The following is a 10,672-nucleotide window of genomic DNA, read 5'->3' on the forward strand; positions in this document are numbered from 1 at the left end:
TTGAGTTGTTTTTTTTTTTTTTTTTTCCATTTGTTTGCTTGGTTTTTGTTTGTTTGTTTTTTTCTTTTTTTTTTTTTTTATGCTACATTCAAAAAATATATGGTCCCCATATAGCCTCCCACCCCCCTCACCCCACTCCTCCCATAACAACAACCTCCTCCTCCATCATCCTGGGACATTCATTGCACTTGGTGAATACATCTCTGAGCAGTGCTGCACCACATGGTCAATGGTCCACATTATAGTTTACAGTCTCCCCCAGTCCACCCAGTGGGCCATGGGGGAGATGTCCAGTAACTGTCCCTGCAGTACCACCCAGGACAACTCCAAGTCCTGAAAATGCCCCCACATCACATCTCTTCCCACTCCCCACCCTCTGCAGCTACCATGGCCACTTCTCCATCTCAATGCTACATTCACTTCCATTACTAATCACAATAGTTGCAGAATAGAATATCAGTAACTCCACTCTAATCCATACTCTATTCCTCCATTCTGTGGACCCTGAGATGGTTATGTCTGCTCCACCTCTGTATCAAGAGAGTGCTTAGATTCCACTTCGATGAAGGATGCATTTCTCCTGTTTGCAGTTGTAGGCACTCTTGGTTCCCTGGTGTGGTGGTTGACCTTCTTCACTTCCCTGTTAGCTGGCTGGGGTAAGTCCAATAAACCAGAGGGTAGGAGTTGCAAGTCTGTTGAGGCTCAGGGCCTGGCTATCACATGGACAGTCCAGAGATTCAGGTTCCCTGAGTATACAGTAAACCCCAGCGCCAACCACAGGTCTGATAAAAGTGACAGGAGAGGCTTGTGAACAAAGGTCACATCTGAGTCTAACTCCACTGCACTCAGGAACACAAACTCCAAAGTAGGGCCAACTGACATGGCACTGAAGTCCATCTGCCATGACCACAGAACCTCTTGGTCTCTCTAGTCCTCAGAATAACCAATACCTGGGGTTGTATCTACTATAGCTGTCTCTGGGACTCTATAAAAGGGCAACCCCTCTGATGACCTCCTGGTTTGTTTTTTTTTTGGAGACTCATAACCATATAAACTCATTTGTCCTTTTCATTTCCCCCTTTTATTCAAGGTCAAAAAGCATTTTTAACTCCTGATATTACATGTAGGCTGAGATATTCTGCTGGTCTGAGTTGACCCTTTTATTCAAGGTCATTCTCCAGCCACATCATCAGCTGGTACTTGGTAGTAATCCCTCAGTGCCAGGGAGGCTCATCCCCGGGAGCCATATCCCATGCTGGGGGGAAGGCAATGCATTTACATGCTGAGTTTGGCTTTGAGACTGGCCACATTTGAGCAACATGGAGGCTCTCAGGAGGTAATTCTTAGGCACCCTGCAGCTCTAGGCCTAGTTATTATCTCAGACACACAGGCTCATAAGCATAGTCCTTAGCATCAAGGGCTCATTATTGGACCATCCTTCCTTACTGGTCTTAGCCATTGCACTCGGGATTGTTGGTATTCCATTAGGGAATGCGACAGAGCACCCCCAACCAGGAACTCAGCACTCCCCCAGCCATCGTTCCCAACAGTAACCACTATGAAAATATCCAAACATTTTTATGCACCCCACACATATGCCCTGGAGAACTCCCTCCCAACCATGCACTCCCCCACCAATAACACACCACACCAATATTCCTCCCCTGCCACCATTGAAGCCCTCTGTGGTCCAAAACCTCCCCAAAAATGAAGCCATATATATTGCCAGGTTCCATTAATAGTAAAATGGAATATAGTGATGGGTTTAGAGGTTAGATATAGAATACATACTAATTTAGAAAAATTAAAGTAAAAATAAATTGGGGTATCAAAAAATTTAAAAATGAAAAAGCTTTATGTTTTATGTTTTGCCTTCCATCACTGCAATAAGTGTTACCCTGTGTACACATTGGCAAAGGCAACCTCTTCCATCTCTTCCTCAGTGTCTATGTCCTTCCTTTTTTTTTTTTTTTCATAATTACTAAGCTTGTCTTCACAAACGTTTTAGACCACAGTAATTCATATATACAATATACAGCACTCCCACATATTCAACATCAGACACTTTGTCCCTTCCCCAGCAATACTCTTTTTACATGTTCATACTATATTTACTACAACTGATGTATAGATATTGAGACAATAGCTTTCAAAACAGGCTACACTTGGGTTTTCCTTCAATCTGTTTATATGGTGTATTACATTGATTGATTTTCTTATGTTGAACCATCCTTGCATACCCGGAATGAATCCCACTTGGTCATGGTGTATAATTCACTTAATGTGTTGTTGAATATGGTTAGCAAGTATTTTGTTGAGGATTTTGCATCTAGGTTCATTAGAGAAATTGGTCTGTAATTTTCCTTTCTTGTGGTGTCTTTGTTTGGCTTTGGTACTAAGGTAATGCTGGCATCATAGAATGAGTTAGGCAATGTTCCTTCTGTTTCGACTTTTTGGAAGAGTTTCAGCAAGATTGGCATTAGTTCTTCCGGAATATTTTATAGAATCACCTGTGAAGCCATCTGGCCCAGGGCACTTCTTAGTTGGGAAGTTTGTAATGACTGATTCTATCTCTTTACTTGTGACTGGTTTGTTAAGATCATCAATTTCTACTTTTGTCAATAGAGGCTGCTTATGTGTTTCTAGGAATTTGCCTATTTCCTCTAAATTGTCCTTCTTGTTGGCATACAGTTTTTCAAAGTTATCCTCTTATGAGAATCTTTATTTCTGTGGGGTCAGTGGTGATATCTCCTTTCTCATTTCTTATTTTGTGTATTTGCATCTTCTCTCTTTTTTTCTTTGTTAGTCTAGCTAAGGGTTTGTCAATTTTATTGATCTTCTCAAAGAACCAGCTCTTGGTTTTGTTTATCTTTTCAAGTGCTTTCTTATTTTCTATTTCATTTAGTTCTGCTCTTATCTTTGTTATTTCTTTCTTTCTTCTTCCTTTAGGGTTACTTTGTTGTTTTTTTACTAATTCCTCCAAGTGTGCAGTTCTTCAATTTTATCTCTTCTTTTTTTAAAAAAAAAATTTATTTTTTATTTATTTCTCTCCCTCCCCCCCCCCCCAGTTGTCTACTCTCTGTGTCCATTCGCTGTGTGTTCCGCTGTGACTGCTTCTATCCTTATCAGCGGCACTGGGAACCTGTGTTTCTTTTTGTTGTGTCATCTTGTTGTGTCAGCTCTCCACGTGTGCGGCGCCGTTCCTGGGCAGGCTGCACTTTCTTTTGCGGTGGGCAGCTCTCCTTATGGGGTGCACTCCTTGCACGTGGGGCTCCCCTACACGGGGGACACCCCTGCATGGCATGGCACTCATTGCACACATCAGCACTGTGCATGGGCCAGCTCCACACAGGTCAAGGAGGTCCGGGGTTTGAACCACAGACCTCCCATGTGGTAGGTGGATGCCCTATCCATTGGGCCAAATCCGCTTCCCTCTTTCTTCTTTTTTGATGTACAAATTTATGGCTATAAATTTCCCTCTCAGTACTGCTTTTGATGCATCCCATAAGTTTTGGTGTGTTGTGTTATCATTTTCATTAGTTTCAAGGTAGTTACTAATTTCTTTTGAGATTTCCTCCTTGACCCACTGTTTTTCTAAGAGTGCGCTGTTTAATTTCCATATCTTGTTGTGAAATCTGGCCCTTGCAGATTTCCAGCTTCATCCACTGTAATCAGAGAAATTATTTTGTATGATTTCGATCTTTCTGAATTCATTGAGACTTTCTTTGTGGCCTAGCATATGGTCTATCTTTGAGAATGATCCATGTGCACTTGAGAAAAATGTATATCCTGCTGTATTTGGGTATAATGTTCTGTATATGTCTATTAGGTCCAGCTCCTCTAATATAGTGTTCAAAGTTTTTGTTTCTTTATTGATTCTCTTCTGAGATGTTCTGTCCAATGGTGATAGAGTTGTATTAAAGTCCCCCACTACAACTGTAGAGGCATCTATTCTTTCATTTACTTTTTCCAGTGTTTGCCTCACGAATTTGGAGGCACCCTTGTTAGGAGCATAAATGTTTATGATTGTTCGTTCTTTTTTTTTTTTTTTTAAGATTTATTCATTTATTTATTTCTCTCGCCTCCCCCCCCCCCACCCCGGTTGTCTGTTCTCTGTGTCTATTTGCTGCGTCTTCTTTGTCCGCTTCTGTTGTCAGCAGCATGGGAATCTGTGTTTCTTTTTTGCTGCATCATCTTCTTGTGTCAGCTCTCCATGTGTGTGGCACCATTCCTGGGCAGGCTGCACTTTCTTTGTGCTGGGTGGCTCTCTTACGGGGAGCACTCCTTGTGCGTGGGGCTCCCCTATGTGGGGGATATCCCTGCATGGCACGGCACTCCTTGCACACATCAGCACTGCACATGGGCCAGCTCCACACAGGTCAGGGAGGCCCGGGGTTTGAACCGCGGACCTACCATGTGGTAGACAGATGCCCTAACCACTGGGACAAGTCCGCCACCTGTTCATTCTTCTTGAAAGATTATCCCTTTCACTAATATGTAGTGTCCATCTTTGTCTCTCACAATTGTTTTGCATTTTAAAATCTATTTTGTCTGATATTCATATAGCTACTCCTGCCCTTTTTTGATTATTGTTTGCTTGTAAGATTGTTTTCCAGCCACTCACTATCAACCTCCTTGAATTCCTGGGTCTAAACTGAGTTTCTTGTAGACAATATATAGATGGGCCATATTTCCTTATCCAATCTTCCAATTTGTGTCTCTTAACATGTGAGTTTAATCCATTGACATTTAGTGCTATTACTTTCAAGGAATTACTTACATTGGTCATATTTTCTTTGGATTTGTGTTTGTCTTATGTTGTTTGATTTTTTTTTCTCTTTTTGTAGTTTTAGTTGTTCTTACATTCTCCTCCAACTCTGTCTCTCCTGTTTGTTTCTTTCCTCCTGCAGAACTCCCTTTAGTATTTCTTGCAGGGCAGGTTTCTTGTTGGCATACTCTTTTAGTTTCTGTTTATCTGAATATTTTGAACTCTCCATCATTTTTTAATGCTAACTTTGCTGGAGAGAGTATTCTTGGTTGGAAATTATTTTCCTTTAGTACCTTGACTATGTCATACCATTGCCTTATTGCCTCCATGGTTTCAGATGAGAGATCAGCACTTAATCTTATGGAGCCTCCCTTGTATGTGATAGTTCTCTTTTCTCTTGCTGCTTTTAGTATTTTCTCTTTGTCTTGTGCAGTGAATAATTTGACAAGTATGTCTTGGGGTAGGTCTGTTTGGGATTTATGCTGTTTGGGGTGTGTTGTGCTTCCTGGACATGTGCATCCATCTCCCTCAATAGGTTTGAGAAGTTTTCAGCCATTATTTCCTCCAACACCCCTTCTGTCCCCTTTCCCTTCTCTTCTCCTTCTGGGATGCCTATAATGCATATGTTTGTGCATTTTGCATTGTCATTTAGGTCCTTAAGTTCCTGCTGGATTTGTCCTTTTTTTTTTTTTTTTAGATTTTAAAAAAAGATTTATTTATTTCTCTCCCCTCCCCCCAACCCTGGTTGTCTGTTCTCTGTGTCTATTTGCTGTGTCTTCTTTGTCTGCTTCTGTTGTTGTCTGCAGCATAGGAATCTGTATCTCTTTTTGTTGAGTCACCTTGTTGTGTCAGCTCTCTGTGTGGGTGGCGCCATTCCTGGGCAGGCTGCACTTTCACGCTGGGAGGCTCTCCTTATGGGGTGCACTTTTTGCGCATGGGGCTCCCCTACATGGGGGACACCCCTGCATGGCACGGCACTCCTTGCATACATCGGCACTGTGCATGGGCCAGCTCCACACAGGTCAAGGAGGCCTGGGGTTTGAACCGCGGACCTCTCATGTGGTAGAAGGATGCCCTAACCACTGGGCCAAGTCTGTTTCCCTGTTCTATCTTTTTATTGATTAATTCTACTATCTGTTTTATTTCAGATGTACTGTCTTCCACATCACTAATTCTTTCCTCTGCCTCTTCAATCTGCTGTTATTTGCTGAGAGTGTATTTTTGATTTCTTGGATTGTGCTATTGATCCCCATCATCTCTGTGATCTTTTTGTGCATGATCACAATTTCTTCTGTATGCTCTCCAAGTGTTTTCTTAATATACTTAATCTCTTACTTCACTTCATTGAATTGGTCCATGATACATGTTTTGAGAGCTTTAATTACTTGTTCAGTGTTCCATTTCTCTTCCTGGGTTTTAGTTTGTTCATTGTATTGGGCCATGTTTTCCTGATTATTGGTATGGTCTGTAGTTTTTTGTTGCTGTCTGGTCATCATTTTATCTTGTTGAGTTTATTCTGTTGGTTATCTTCTTATTCTAGCCTTGGGGTTTAACTGGGTGTTGTTTTTATGTGTGTGTTAAGTCTTCTCTTTGTCACTTTTTTCTTCTTATTCTATTTCCTTGTTGTTGGCTAAGTTCCCTCAAAGGAAAATATTAGGTCCAGAGAAAGCAAAAGTGGTAAGAAAAGAAAAATATAATAGTAGTACTGATAGTCAGTGTTAGCAGAAGAACCATGTGAGATCTAGGAGAATGAATATAGAACTCATGGAAGCTGTGTATAGTTAAAACTGTAAAAAAGTGGACTACCTATAATGAGATATTAAACTGAATATGGGGAGGAATATACTATGAATTAAAAGGTCAGTGTGATCAGGAGAGAGGGAAAAAGAAAAGAAAGGACAATAACAAAGAGTGAATAAATGATAGTAAACAGATTAGAGGTATTAAAGATAAAAAGTCAGAAATATTGGGGGCTAAACAGAGAGAGGCAGAATGTAAGAGAAACAATAAATGATGGAGGAGAGAATGATGTAAAGGAAAGGGGATAGTGTTGGTCACCAAAATCAGTACACACAGAAAAGAGAAAATTGAGGATGAGGAAGCACAGCAAATAAGAAATGTTGCCTGCAGTATTGATATAAAAAAAAGAAAAAAGGGGGGGAAGGAGAAAGAAAGAGAGAAGGAAAAAAAAGCAGAGAGGGGAGAAAAAAGAAAGAAGAAAAAGGGCAGTGGGGGGAATAAAGAGGAATAAAAAACAAGAGAACAGACCAACAGAAAAGACCAGACAAGGCCCCAGGCAAAGAATCCTCTTTGCAATTGAATAAATTGCTTAGGAGTCTAACCTTCTCTCTTTCTCCCTTCTTTACTTCCCTCTCTCCCAAGGCAGCAGGAAGGCTGGATGAGGGCTCCTGTAGGAAATTCAGATGAGTCCCTTGTGAACCAACTCACCTGAGAAAACAATGACTCTTAATTTCTTGAGAGAGCACCCACCCCTTGCCAGGAACCCTGAATATGCTATTGGAAGCCTGTAAAGCACGTCCTACTGTCCCTCTCCCTTAGGGCTATAAGGGGGCTGGTTAATTTTCTGACTCCACCTTCTCCCAGACCAAGTTTCCTATCCCAGAGTGTTTAGGTAAATTGGGCGCTCTCACCAGATTTGCCTCTTCTCTATTCCTAGGCTCTCCCCAGGTCAGCTAATATCTCCTCCAAACTCAATAAAAAGGGGGGGGGAGGGGACCAGAAAATTGAACCTGCACTCCTTGGCCCCTCTGCACCTCCCACCTAAACTCTCCCACTTCCGGAGTCAGTCTGTGCCCGGAGGGGTAGGACAATGCCGGATTTCAGGGATGCTGGGCTCGGGAAACAGAGGCCTGGGAAAATGTGGACTTGGGGTATTTAGCGTGGGCCATGGGGGTTCAGGGGACACAGGCTTGGGGTTCACACATTTGGGGGACACAGGGCTTGGAAACTCTGCCCCACGACCAGCAGTTCTCAGTGAAGCTGTGGCTCTTAGCCCTAGGCAGGGAGGGATTTACCTTCCCAGGGCTTCCACGTTAAGTGTTAGAAACCCACAGTTCTACCTTGGACAAACACCAATTCTGCTGCAGTCTCTCCAGATCAATGTCCAGACACCTCCACTCTATAGGTTCCCAAAATAGCCTGCTCCAGTAGAACTCTGTCACCACACAGCCGATCTTTTGTAAGAGAGATGACGACAGTGTACTTACTCAGATGCCATCTTCCCCACCCTCCTGTTTGCTTGTTGTTTTTTAAGGAGGCACCAGAGACCAAACCCAGGATCTCCCATGTGGGAAGCAGGTGCTCAACCACTGCTCTAGCCACATCCCATATAGGAAACTTTTATCCTCCTTCCCCCTCCCCCACTCTGCTCTTTTTGCTGTCTGTGCCCATTCACTGTGTGATCTTCTGTATCTATTTCTCTTTTTGTCTTCCTTTTTTCCTCCTCTAGGAGTCACCGGGACTCAATCCTGGGGAACTCTGATGTGGAGAGAGGTTCCCTGTCACTCGCATCACCTCAGTTTCTGGTTTCTGCTGTGCTTCACCTTGATTCTCCCCTTCATCTCTCTTCTGTTGTGTCATCATCTTGCTGTGTGACTCACTTGCACGGGCACTGGCTCACTGTGTGGGCACTCAGCTCCCCACGTGGGCACTTGGCGAGCCAAGTGGGCACTGGCTTGCTGCATGGGCACTCGGACAGGCCCTCAGCCCACTGTGCAGGCACTGGCTTGCCGTGCAGGCATGTTTTCTCTTCTTTTTTACCAGGAGGCCCCAGGGATCTAACCCAGGTCCTCCCATTTGTTAGACAGAAGTCCTAATCACTTGAGCCACATCCACTTTCATATGGGAAGCTTTTAAAATATGATTTTCAACTGGGCAAAAATTTTCTAAGTATGACATAAAACTAAGAAGTCATGAAAATACTAAAGAACCCAAGTAAAAATTCTGTTTGGAAAAACACTACACAAAGTAAAAAAAAAACGTGGGAAGTTATCTGTAAAATATTGCAGAAAGAAAACATTTCTTTAACCTATAAAGAGCTCCTATAAATCAATAAGAAAAAACTAACAAGCCCATAGAAAAATGATCAAAGGTGATTGACAGTCATGGAAGAGAAATACAAGTGTATTTTTACATATATAAAGATGTTCATGTATGAGAAAAAAGATAATTAGAACTGTAATGAGACATCATTCTTAACCTTTCAAAGTAGCAAAGACCAAAAAGTATGATAAAACATTCATGATGCTATGGAGGAAATGGACACTCTCATACACTGTGGTGAGACTAAAAATTGGTTCTTCTTACCTGGGAGGCAATTTGGCAGTATATAATCAAAATTTAAAATCCACATCCCCTTTAATTCAGTAATTCCATCACCAATATTACCCTACAGATATACTCTCACATAAGTCCAATGTTCTCTGTACAAAAGTATTTATTCATTACACCATTGTTTGAATAGTGAAAACTTGGAAGCAAGTAAAATTCCATATTTAGAGGACTAACTAAATTATGGTCTTATAATAATGGAATACATTAAGAATTTGATGCATTATGAACAGATATAGGAAAAGCTAAATTGTTAAAGCAAAATGTAAAAGTCTTATAAATAGTGGGCTATAATTGGAGAGTATTTTTAAAAATAGGATAAATTTATATAGAAAGATTCAAGAGAAAGGAAAGAATGTGAAAAGTTATCTTTAAAAGTTAGGGGATAGAAAACAGAGAGTTGACTGGTCTAGGGAACTGGTTCTCAAAGTGTAGTCCCTGGATCAGCAACAGATCACCTGGTAATTAGTTAAAAGTGCAAAATCTTGGTCCCGACCCCAGACCTAAACCAGAAATTCGGGGGATGGGGCCCTGCAATCTGCATTTTATGAAGACTTACAGGGAAGCAGATATGGCTCAAGGGATAGGGCTCCTGTCTACTATATAGGTATAGGAGGTCCAGGATTTGATTCCCGGGGCCTCCTGGTGAAGGCAAGCTAGTCCATGCAGTGAGCTGGCCCAAATGGAGAGCTGGCCCGCACAGGGGTGTTGATCTGCATGGAAAGCTGGCACAGCAAGATGATGCAACAAAAAGAGACACAGAGGAAAGACAATAAAAGACAGAGCAGACCAGGGAGCTGAAGTGGCACAAAAGATTAAACACCTCTCTCCCACTTCAGAAGGTCCCAGGATTGGTTCCAGTGCCACCTAAAGAGAAGACAAGCAGACACAGGAGAACACACAGTGAATGGACACAGAAAGCAGACAGCAAGCACAAAACATGAGAGCTGGGGGAGGAGGGCAGGAATAAATAAATCTTTTTTTTTTTTTTTTTTTTTTTAAGATTTACAGGTAGTTGCATGGTGAAATTTGAGACTCAGTGTATCAGATTCTCCCAAATTGCTGAGTCCTAGCCCCAGGTCTGGGTGGAGTTCAACTAAGAATTTCCATTTCTAACAAGTTCCCAGGTGAAGTTGATGCTGCTTCAAAGATGGGGACCACACTTTGGGATATACAGGTCCAGGGAAATATAGTAGGATTGACGGGTTCCATAATGGGTCTGCTTGAGGTCTTTGATCTTAAATTTAAAGTGACCACTCTGCTTGGTTGTGTGTGTATACTTTTTCCTCCAGGCTCATTTGGTTACACATGTGCAATATTGAATTCAAGGCTGTGATTTTTAAAATTTATTTCTCTCCCCTTCTGCCCCTCCCCACACACACACACCTTGTCTGCTCTCTTGTGCCCATTTGCTGTATGTTCTTCTGTGTCTGCTTGCAACCTTGGCACCAGGAATCTGTGTCTCTTTTTGTTGCATCATCTTGCTGTGTCAGCTCTCCATGTGCGTGGTGCCACTCCTGGGCAGGATGCGCTTTTTTCGCGCAGGGAGGCCCT

This window comes from Dasypus novemcinctus, chromosome 3 (assembly GCF_030445035.2).
Source record: "Dasypus novemcinctus isolate mDasNov1 chromosome 3, mDasNov1.1.hap2, whole genome shotgun sequence".
NCBI lineage: Eukaryota > Metazoa > Chordata > Mammalia > Cingulata > Dasypodidae > Dasypus > Dasypus novemcinctus.